Raw genomic sequence first — 11,562 nt, forward strand, 5'->3', positions numbered from 1 at the left:
TCCTTGAGGTGGCTATATACGGTGCCTCACCAAGAATTTGTTTCATTGACCAGCTCTTCCGTGGGTGAGAAACAGCAGGGGCAGGTGGCCGCAAGGGAGGGCTGGGGGCGGCGCGCTGCGAGGGCGCTGCAGCGCGCCCTCTGGTGGCAGGTGGGAGGCCCACGGGGGCCAAGTCCTGTGGTTTGCAGAGAGGCGCCAAAACAATGTCCCAATATAATTCCACACGAATTCAATTGAGTGGTCGTAAAAAAGTGATTTTATAACTATAAAAATTTACCAGTGTGAAAATCTACTACCCTCAGTAGCTTGCAGGTTAGCATTAGAAAGCTAAATTGGAGGAGTTTGGAGTGGGTGTTGTCCAGTGTAGACAGGGAGACGGGCTCCAGGTAAGACAGGTGAGGAGGGTGGGGCCTCTGCGGGGCTTTGCTGGGGAAGCCGGGGGAGGGCACACGACGCCACAGACTCAGAGCTGCATGTATGTCTCTGGCCTCTATCTGCAAAGGAAAGACAGCAGGGGCAGAATGGAAGTGGCAACGTTGTCTCAGAGGTGATGGGTGGCAGTGAAGACCAGACTGACACAGGAAAAAGACACAGTTAATTAAGGCTATATTTTGGAAGTAAAATGCACAGGACCTGGTAATGGATGTGGGGACTGGGAGGTGGGCAGACCTCCAAGCCCTGGCCTCCAGAGCTGGGTGGGCAGGGTTCCCCTTTGGAGGGACACAGCAGGGCTCTCCTCAGCGGGGGCCACCTGGAGCTGAGGATGGAGGATGTCATAGGTGAGCACATCTGCCAGTTCTGGGGGGGACAGTCCTGGTTTATACAGAGTGCCCCTGCGTTGTTGTTCATGGTGCCCCCTTTCACTCTCAAAAGGGTCTCTGTCTTCCTCTGAGTCAAAAATAAAAATAATGTAGTAAATATAAATAATAAATGAATGAGCAAGGAGAAGAGATGCTCTTGTTTAGTAAAGCAGAAACCAACCTGTGAATGTGGAAGGGAGTACACAGTACAATTGGAAGGAAAGTCACCATCTGGCAACCAGCTTGGGCACCACTGTTTCTGGCAAGAATCAAAAGATAGTAAGACTAGCAGGGAGAAGGTGGAGGGAGAAAGGGGCGTCTGCATAGGCTCAAAGTACCTCCCCACAGAGGCGCATGACCTACAAATGGGAACGGAGTAACTCTGCTGTGAGGAAGCCTGCCTGATGCCCCCACATCCAAGTGATGAGAGCTGATGCCAACAAAGAGGCACGGTGACGTCAGGAGCCCTGTGGCAGGGTGCAGTGAGAAGCACGCAGCATCACTTCTGTGACACCCCTCCTGAAAACACATCAGCTGGATCGAATCATTAGGAAGCAGTTATTCTACAAGACAGCCCAATATTCAAAGGCATCCAAGTCATGAAAGTCAGTGAAGGATTGTAGAATATTCCAGATTCCAGGAGACACAAGAGAGAGGAAACCTCAAGGTCCTGAGCATGCAGTCCTGACCTGGATCCTTTCACCATAAAGGACATTGGGAGAGTTGGCAAAATGTGAACGTGTGAACAGGGTCTGTGGGTCAGACGATGGTGTCCCATCAGTGTGGCTTTCTCGATTGGGGCTGTGCTGTGGTCGTGCGGGAGAATGGTCTGTCCGGGGAAAATATGCAAAACTGTCTTCTAGGTGGTGGCATCATGTTGCCCATTGCTCTCTGATTGTCCGGGAATAAGAGATCTTTGTACAGGCTTGTATGTCTCTTTTCTGCGCATCTGAAACTGAGACCAGAGAGTAAAACAATTCGCCCCATGTCACTGTTAGAGGCAGAGTCTGACTTAGGCCAAGCTCTCGGACCTTGTGCCTCCCTCTGCACTCTGAGGACCTTCCCAGCCTGGAAAAGGATTCTCTGCTCAGATGCACAGTTTGCCAGGCTAGGAATGGAATCAGAGAGGTCAGAGACCTATGACCCAGGTTTGGCCACCCCCGGTGGCCATCTGGCCAATTGCAGTTCTACCTACAGAGAAACCCAAGGTTGGCGATCCCTTGGCGTGAGCTGTCCTCTGATGGTCCAGCGGCCGGCGCCAGTCAGCACAACCAGAGTGTTCTCCATCTGCACCTCGTGAAATCACTTCGTCATCAGCATCCCAAAAAATAGACCTGGAAGGGAAGTGAGGGTATGGGAGGGCAGAGAAGTCACGCAGCTGTCACAGCCCTGAGGCAACTAAAGTATGAAGGGTCCCTCCCCTGATCCGACCCCGCAGGTCTGCCCTCAGGAATCTTAAACTTTAGGGTCCCAGGACCCCTTTACACTCTGAAAGATTAGTGAGGGCCCGAGAGAGCTTTTGTGGGTGGGAATTTTAGCTATCGACATTTACATTAAATACTCAAAATTTATTTTTTTAAAAGATTTTATTTATTTATTCATGAGAGACACAAAGACAGAGAAGCAGAGACACAGGCAGAGGGAGAAGCAGGCTCCATGCAGGGAGCCCAACGTGGGACTCGATCCTGGGACTCCAGGACCACGCCCTGAGCCAAAGGCAGATGCTCAACTACTGAGCCACTGAGACACCCCTCAAAACTTAATTTTAACCAAAATTCAAGCACACATTCCATTGGCTGTTAGAGCAATGGCATCATCACATGTCAGGCCTGGAGACTTCCACAGTGCGCTCATGTCAGAGCGAGAGTGAGCAAGGCCCATAATGCCTGATATTATGATGCAAACAGCCTTGACCTCACAAGTCCCCTCAAAGGGTCTCAGGAACCTGGAGGTGCACGGACCTCAGGGGGAGAAGCCCTGGTGTAGGCCACATCCCTGCCCCAGTGATCACTATGACCAGCTGGAAGAAGTGGAACATTCACCTGTGACCCCAGCAGTGCTGTTCCTCCAGAGAGACTCCCACACCCATGTGTGAACCAGAGAGTCAGACACAAGCATGTGCACGACGCTATCTTCCACCTTCACCATTTGGAGGCAACCTGAAGGACAGAACTGACAAGTGAACCATGTGCCGCTTATATAACAGAACACTACCCGATGGTGAGTGGTATCAACACACAGAGGCCCCCCAAACAAAACTGATTGAAAAACACAAGTTGAAGAAGGAAAGGATCAGTACGAGCCCACTCGATGAACTGAAAGCATACAGGACGATGCTGCACGTTGTCTCTGGGTGTACATGTCTTCTCTGCGTTGATAAACATGAAATTCAAGATTTCAAGATTTGAGGCCGTGGCTCCCTACTGTGGGGGGCAGGGGAGAGAACTGGGGAGGGAAGTGTACACAGGGGGGTTTCATTGTATCCATGATGTTTAATTCATAAAGTTATTTTTAAAGTACCTGAGTGACTGTGGGAAAATGTAAAACTAGGACAAGCTGGTGGTGTGTGCTACCATCAGTTCATTAACTGATTCTTCACAATTTTGAGTACGTGTAGCAGAGATTGCCAGCCGCCTACCTAATATCTGTTTTCCTTCTTCCTTACCGATTTATCAGGGCAGCATGTGCCCAGCTCAAAAAAAAGAGAGAGAGAGAGAGAGACGGAGACAGAGAAAGAAAAAGAAAACACTGCATATTCCAGCCTCCCTGCAGTGACATGGCCTTATCGGCAAATTGGAGGCAAAAAGGTGAAAGTGAGGTTATTCAATGCATCTCATGGGAAAGATCCTCAAATATGAGGGAAGACAACTGCCAGCACTGGTTTTCTTCACCCCTTTCTCCCTCTTTCTACCTAGAACTGGGTGGGAAAGACTGACGGAGCTGCAGCAGCCCTCTTGTGATCCTAAGGCCTCCTTGTGGATGGAAAACAACACTAAGATGGCACAGCATAAAGGTAGAGGGAGCCTGGGCACTGATGATACTGTGGAGCCCCGCACCAGCCCTCACATTTTGTCGGGGAAAAATGATCTCTCTTCGTTTAAGCCACTTGGGTCCAGGTTATGTCCACTCACAGCAAGGCGACCTCCCGCACCCATGGCTCCTCAAGCACGCTGGGAGCACGCTGCCTCTCACCACACATGCAAATGGCAGTTGTCCCAATTCCCTTACTTGCTAATCCCTTTCTGCTTTTTGCCTTTTCATAGTCTACATTCCCAGCTTGTTGAGCTGCCTTTTTTTTTTTTTTTTCCCTCCACTTGGTGCCAAATAATGAAATTTTAGTACTTAGCCTTGAAAACTCTAAGCTTTTCTTACTGCTGGTAAAAGAAATCTCAGCAAGATAAGAAGCAAAAAAATGTTCCCGCTTTCCCTACAGCTGCAAAAACACAGACGCTCCTCGGAATCATAAAGCTCGTTCCGATAAGTGGGGGATTGAAAACGGTCACTGAAGAAACCACGCATGTTCTCCTCTTCAGTGTGGAGACGGATGTGAAAATGTAAAGCCCTATTCTATTTTCTGCCAGTGTGAACGTGTCCTTAGAGGGGTAATTTGCACAAAGGAGCCTTGTAAGATGACTGGCCTTTGGGCCTGGCTGCCGTGTCCTGTGAAACATGACCTCAGCCCTCACAGGCTGCAAGGCCCAGGACTGGGGGGTGCCTTATGTGATCGTTTCTCACCCTGCTGATGATACTTAGGTTCTGGAATTCCTGGGTCAAAACTTAAGAGGATCATTGATGCTTGCATGAAGGAAAAAATTAATAAAAGCTGAGGTGTTGGTAGATTATTTGAACCAAGATTTTGAGACTGTCTTATCTCGTTTATGTTTTTAGAGGTTTATTTATTTATTGGAGAGAGAGAAAGATGGAGAGAGAGAGCAGAGGGAGAGGGAGAAGCAGATGCCCCGCGGAGCAGGGAGCTTGACGTGAGGCTCGATCTCAGGACCCTGAGATCACGACCTGAGCCGAAGTCAAGAGTCAGATGCTTAACCGACCAAGCCCCCCTGGCTTCCCACTTTTGTCTCATTTAAATCAACATGGACCTACCAGTCTTTGTTTCTGGGTCCCCTGTGCAGAATGTCCTCCTGCCCTGCTCTCCCTCCATTTCATTAACGTCAGCTCAGCCCCCAAGCTTACTCAGAGTGTCCCTCTTGGAAAGACCGTGCCGGCAGCAGAACTGGGCCTCTTCCACCCTCGTGGGACCCCGGCGTCTCCCAGAGTCACCTCCCACCTCGCTCACTTCAGCCAGGACCCTCCAGCTACCAGAGATAAGCATTCAATTCAAACTAGCTTGAGGGGCGCCTGGGCAGGCTCAGTTGGTTAAGTGTCTGCCTTCAGCTCAGGTCATGATCCCAGGGTCCTGGGATGGGGCCCCACATTGGGCTCCCTGCTCAGTGGGGAGCCTGCATCTCCATCTCTCTCTCCTTCTGTATTCTCTTTTGCCCTCACTCTCTTTCAAATAAATAAATAACATCTTTAAAAAAAAAAAAAAGAAAGAAAAGAAAAAAACTAGCTTGAACAAAGAAGGAACTGCATTCGCTCTGGTGCCTAGAAACCCTGACCAAGCTACATTCAGTCACAGCTGGATCCAGGCACTGGGATGATGATTTGTTCCTGTGCTTTGCTCCCTGTCTAGTCTCTGAAGTGGCCTGAGATGGCTTCATCCTCAAGGATATTCTAGCAAGGGGGTGACAGCAGCTCCAGGATCACATCCTACCAATTCAGCCAACCCGGCAGAAAGAGACACCTTGTTCTTGAGGGCCGGAAGCAGCGCTGTGATTCCAATTGACCCTCTCATGTCACACACATCTCTGAGCCAATCACTGCCGCTTCTCATGGGCTAGCTCTGCACCTGTGCCCACCATGGGCAGGGGAGGGAGCCTTGATCACAAGGGTGGGCCAATCCTAGGAAGGGCGAGGGGGTAGTTTTCATCAGTACACTGAGCTGGCTCAAAAGTCTACCACAACATGAGGTTCTAATTTGTTTTCGTGTGTGCCTTCTGTGTCCTGATGACCAAACGCAGGAGGCTGGCACATAGTAGTAGGTGCTCAGGAAATGCTTGCGGGATAACACGAATGGGAAGTACTAGGTGCAGCCTAGAGATGTCACCTCGACGCCACAGCTTCAGAGTTTCTTGGCTATTTCTAACTCCCATATGTAGAGGGGCCAGGCTGGAGACACAAATAATCGATGTATAGCAGGTGGACCTGTCATAACTGTGAGGGGGAGGGGATGCCCCAATCTGGGATTGTTGCGTCTTGTGAAATTTTTTTTCTTTAAGAAGCTAAAAATCTGGAAGTGTGTGTGATATCTAATATTTAAGTTCTGACAACTAATTAGAAAAAAATTTTTTAACAATCGTGCATGCCCATGGGCCACCTGTTTACAAGGATAATGAGAGTCAGTATTTGAAATGTGCAAGAGAGGGAAGAATAGGAACCTTCTGGAAGGCCACCTTCACAGGCTGCTTCCATGGCTGCCTGAGACTGCTGTCACCCCACGCGAGTCTGGGAGCCGGGGGTCTCTGTGACCAACCCCAGGGGAGCAGGCCCACAATGTGAGTGGGGGGCACCGGGCCAGCCCCACAGCCCCAGGACAGACCCTCGCCCTCTGGGAAGACTGCCTCCAATTTTCCACCTCAAATCAGAGTCATCTTCCCCAGAATGCCATTCGGCCCTGGCCAAGTGGAACTGATTTTGTGTCCCAGAGCCTCCAGGAGCTCCTAACGAGATCTTGACTGGAACCCGGCTTTAAACATTCCTCACAGCGGGTGATTGGGTCTTGATTTGCTGGATGCGTTTGGCTGAATCACCGTCCCCAAACAATATGAGAAATAAAACGCTGGCCACGCTCGGATGGCCAGGAGGCGCCTCCTGATCCGCGGGGCCAATTACACGGGCCACTCCCTGCAAGCGGGCCCCACGCCCCCCGAGGAAGGTGCTGCTTGGGAACAGAAGGTGGACAGGCCCCTCGAAAGAGACGCTGTGTGGTGCCAGGCCCTGCGCAGGAAGGAGGTGGGCCGGTCAGGGCCACGGTGCAAGTGGGAAAACTGAGGCGTGAAGAGCAAGGAGCCCTGCCAAGTTCACACGGAGGCCAAGGCAGACCTGGGGGCAGGAGCCGGGCTGTCTGCTTGATGCTCGAGCTGTGTGCGTGCTGGACCCGGCTCTGCCATAAGCATGCCAGGGGCCTCTCTCTGCCCTGCAGGGCAGCCCACACGGATTTCTCCACACCCCTAGCTTGTCGTGGAGTGGCTGCAGGTTCCTCACAGGGGTCCAAGGGCCCCAGGGCTGCTGCTCAGAGCCCTTTCTATGGGGTGGTGTTTCTGCGCGTCCTGGCAGTGGAGCGCAGTGGTTGGAGGCCTGTGGTCCCATCCTGCCCTGCCCTGTGCTCAGTCATGTGGCCTCTCTATCCCCCAGCAGCCCCATCTGTAAAGTGGGCATCTTCACAGCGCGGGCCTACCCACGTGGAGCGTTCAGAATGCATCTGCGCGTACGTAGTGTTAGGGACTGCCACTGTCACAGGCCCCTGGACAGCAGACAACTGTCGTCATCTCCCAGGACAGCCAGCCAACAGCACAGGGGCCCCCCGATGGCCCCAACTCTCTCCGACACGACACCTGTCAGTCAGCTCCCCTTCACACCTTTCACCCCTGCTACTGGGGTGCACTATGGCAACCCACTGTCCCTGGGCTCCCTGCAGCTCCACTTCCCCCCATCAGGGCCTGTCCCATCATCTGTGAGGTGGGGCTGACCCAAGAACGCCCGTCCTGAGGACTCACCAGGGCTTTAGCAGAGTCACTCCTGGTGGGCCCACCTGGGTGGCTCAGCGGTTGAACATCTCTCTTCTGCCCAGGGCGTGATCTAGGGTCCCAGGATCGAGTCCCACATTGGGCTCCCTGCATGGAGCCTGCTTCTCCCTCTGCCTGTGTCTCTGCCTCTCTCTCTGTGTGTGTCTCTCATGAATAAATAAATAAAATCTAAAAAAAAAAATTACTCCTTGTGGATGGCCCATGGCTGAAGAGGAAACCGGCTCTTGGAGGGACAGCCCCCAGCAAGATCCAGAAGAGCCTGTCTTTGCCCTACCCCCACTGAGTCTGGAGGAAACCCTGCACACACTCGTGTCTTAACGGGCACCTCCCCCTTACAGTGGCAGGATGGAGGGTGTCCTAGCAGCCACGTGATTCTACCCGGAAGCGACACGCGCCCTTCTACTCACATCTCACTAACCAAAGCAGGTCACACGGCATTACCCATTTCCCTAAAGGGGGCAGGGGTACAAGAATCCTCTGTGTGTGTCCAGAAGGAAAAGAAGCAGAAAGTGTGGGCAATTCTCAGGAGGACGGCACCCACCCACACAGGCGCCACGAATCCCAGTCCACAAATATACAAGTGACTGTCAAGAAGGCTCCTTCATCTCCTACTTGGTCCTGTTCTGCTGAGAAGGGGGGAGATTTCACCTTTGTCGTTCTTGGGGGCTTTGTGCCCAGTCAATGGTTCTTGTCAAGTTCCCGGAATCTGGCACAGGGATGGGATGTCTGGGGACAAAAGCTTCGGTGCTGTTTGTTACGGGCTGAACAGCATCCTCCCTGAGTCCATGTGGCAAAGCGCGGAAGGAGGTGGGCCGGTCAGGGCCACGGTGCAAGTGGGAAAACTGAGGCGTGAAGAGCAAGGAGCCCTGCCAAGTTCACATGGAGGGAAAGGCAGACCTGGGGGCAGGAGCCGGGCTGTCTGCTTGATACTCGAGCTGTGTGCGTGCTGGACCCGGCTCTGCCATAAGCATCCTGCCCTTCAGAACATGACTGTATTGGGAGTCAAGGCCTTTAAGAACTGATTAAGTCAAAATAAGGCCATTGGGGTGGGCCCTGATGCATCGGGGTAGCCTTAGAGGAAGAGGACATGCGGCCCCATAGAGAGACCCCAGGAACGCACATGTACCGGGGAAAGGCCACCTGAGGATGGATGGAGTGCACCATGGACAGAAAGGCCTCTGGAGAAATCAGCTCTGCTGGCACATCGATCTCACACTTCCAGCCTCTGGAGCTGAGAGAAATAAATGTCTGTTTGTTTTAACCACCCAGTCTGTGGTACTTTGTTATAGCAGCAACCCCGTGCTGATACACCAATGGCCACCGGTTCACACCTGTTGTTGCTGAGACCTCCCGTGCTCCTGCAGATCTCAGAGCTCTCTTACGTCCATGTCACACTTGGGCCACGAGACCCTTTGCAGCCACCAAGGACCCTGTCCCCAGGGTCTTCCTCCCTAAGCTCACAAGGGTGCCATCTTATCTGGATCCTGGCCTCACCTGTGCCTGGGCCCTCAACACTCAGGGATACATAGACCTCACTCCCAAGGGAACCCCCAACTGTTTCTCTACCAGCCCCTGCTGCCTTCTGTAACCCAAGGCATTTGGAACAAAGTCAGGAGGCCATCCACCAGCCGCAGGCTTTCTGGGGCATGGAAGAACAAGATCAAACTCCCACTGACGGGGATGGAGAAGAAGGTGAAGTTCAGGAAGGAAAAGACACAATTACCATCTCAAAATATTATCCTGTCTCCCACAAATGACCCCTTGCAGGGCACGTTTTGATCCTCACATGTTTTCATGAAGACCAAGTTTGCTGGGGTACCTGGGTGGCTCAGTTGGTTAAGCATCTGCTTAAGCATGGGCTCAGGTCATGGTCCTGGGGTCCTGAGATCGAGCCCCGCATCTGGCTCCCTGCGGGGAGCCTGCTTCTCCCTCTGCTTGTGTCTCTGCCTCTCTCTGTGCGTCTCATGAATAAATAAAAACTTAAATAAAAGAAGAAGGAGAAGAAGAAGCCGCCGCCGCCGCCGCCAGTTGGTTGAAGTCCAGTGCTGGTGCAGCAGCACCACTATCATTAGGGACAGGGCTTGTCATTTTGTGTATGTGAACATCCTCAATGAATAGCTTCCCAAAGTCACCTCATCATCCAAGATGGCTGCTGGAGTGTCCATCTGCATCCCAGGAAGAAGGAAGGACAAAGCCAGGAGGACCAAAGAGCAGAGCTCCTAGCTGAGTCGGCTCCCTTTAAGCAGTCTGTGCTAAAGAAAGTGTCTCTTACTTCTGCTAACAACCCACTGAGCAGAACTCAGTCACATACGTGACTGCAAAGGGCCAGGGAACCTTACCTTATACCAGGGTGCTTCACCAAACCACAAAACATCGGGGCGTGGTTACTAAGAGAGGGAAAATGGGTATTAGGTGGCAACCGGTCATCTGCTAGCCCGAGTCACTCTGAGGGACTTGAAGGTCAGAGAGAAGACATGACTGCCCAGGATCCAGAGCCCGGGAGCAGCAGCAGTCGGGAAGTTAGACTGGAGCTTGGGTCACATATGGTCAACTCCATCACTATACCCAAGCTTCCAGAACCCCCCACATTTGGCATAGTGCTTGTTACCATCCAGATACAGCACACAGAATGTGGGCCTAGCAGAACAGAAGTGAGCAGGGCTTTTCAGGAAAATTTAAAAATGTGAGGGCCCCCCGTCAGTGAGGCTGTACTGGTAGGAGTTAAAACCGGCACAGCTGCTTTGATGAGGGTGCTGGTTCAGATTAGGTTCCACTGCTAGAGAAAAACCCAAAGTGGTTTCAACAAAGTAGACATTTATTTCTCACTCGTCTTCAAAAAGTCATCCTGAGGTATTGAAAGTCCAAGGCTATCGTGGATGCACCAGGGTCAGGGTATGGGCTCCTTCAATCTTGTTGCACTTCCATGAGAGGCTTCCATGCCCAAGTCACTCTGATTCCAGATGGCTGCTCTGATGCCAGCCGGTGCAACCACATCCTGGGCAGCAGGAAGGACAGAGCCTGTCCATCCTCCATAAGGAAGTCACATGCATGCTTGCATCCCATTGGCCAGAACTTAGTCACACGGACACACCCACCTGCAGGGATCACTGGAAAATGTAGTCTTGTTCCAGGAAGCTGTGTACCCAGCTTTAAAAAAAATCAGGGATTCTATTACAATGGAAGAAAAGGAGGACACATTGGAGGACAGCTATTAGCCTCCGCCAGAACACTGTGAGACTAATTAAAACTAATTAAGACTGTATGCTCCAGTAATTCCACGTGCATGAGTTACCAAAAGCATATTTATAAGGATTTTTGTCACTGCATGGTCTGTTGTTGCAAAATGTATCAGGAACAAAAGTCCATCCCGAGGGGACTGGTTAACTAAATTGCCATATATCCATAATGTATGCAGCTGCCGGAGCGGAGCGCAGCAGCTCTGCTACCTGACACAGAATGATCCCAAGATCAAGTGTCAAGTGAAGAAAAAAAATCTACAGAACATCTACACTCCCAGAACAGGAGTAATATACGTACACGTGTGAACACACACAGGCACCTGTGGATGCTTCTGGGGCAGGGGGTGGAACAACTGAATGAATGTCAGGGCAGGGCAGATATCCACATCCCAACGTATACCTCCCCGCACGAACTTCTTTTTTTGCCATGTACATATTACTTATTAAAAAACAACTTTAAGATCAGAACAAAAAGTAGCAGGCTCCTAGCCTCTTTTCTCCTACTGGGGCCTCCCCATTGACACGGCTGTTTGCTCAGGCACTGAGCAAACCCAGGCTGTCACTCCAGCCTCTCGGGTGACACAAGTGTCCACGGCTGCTGGTACTGAGTGAAGCTCTGGACTGGCCTGTCCAGTCCTCCCCATCTGGCCAACGCTTGCC

General features: G+C 51.7%; 2 long non-coding RNA genes across 3 annotated transcripts; one reads left to right on the forward strand and one right to left on the reverse strand.

Moving 5' to 3' along the window:
* Positions 1–943: 943 nt before the first annotated feature.
* Positions 944–11,440, reverse strand: LOC144289437 (uncharacterized). The gene is made up of 2 exons (XR_013357329.1): positions 1,996–11,440; positions 944–1,755 (listed from the first exon to the last, which is right to left on the reverse strand). It is a non-coding gene; the product is annotated as an uncharacterized LOC144289437 (long non-coding RNA).
* Positions 2,709–5,380, forward strand: LOC144289436 (uncharacterized). 2 transcript variants are annotated; one of them, XR_013357328.1, is made up of 4 exons: positions 2,709–3,020; positions 3,477–3,607; positions 3,716–3,813; positions 4,234–5,380. It is a non-coding gene; the product is annotated as an uncharacterized LOC144289436 (long non-coding RNA). The 2 variants fall into 2 exon arrangements; XR_013357327.1 differs by having other exon boundaries at positions 3,716–5,380.
* Positions 11,441–11,562: the final 122 nt, after the last annotated feature.

The sequence above is a fragment of the Canis aureus genome, chromosome 19 (assembly GCF_053574225.1).
Source record: "Canis aureus isolate CA01 chromosome 19, VMU_Caureus_v.1.0, whole genome shotgun sequence".
NCBI lineage: Eukaryota > Metazoa > Chordata > Mammalia > Carnivora > Canidae > Canis > Canis aureus.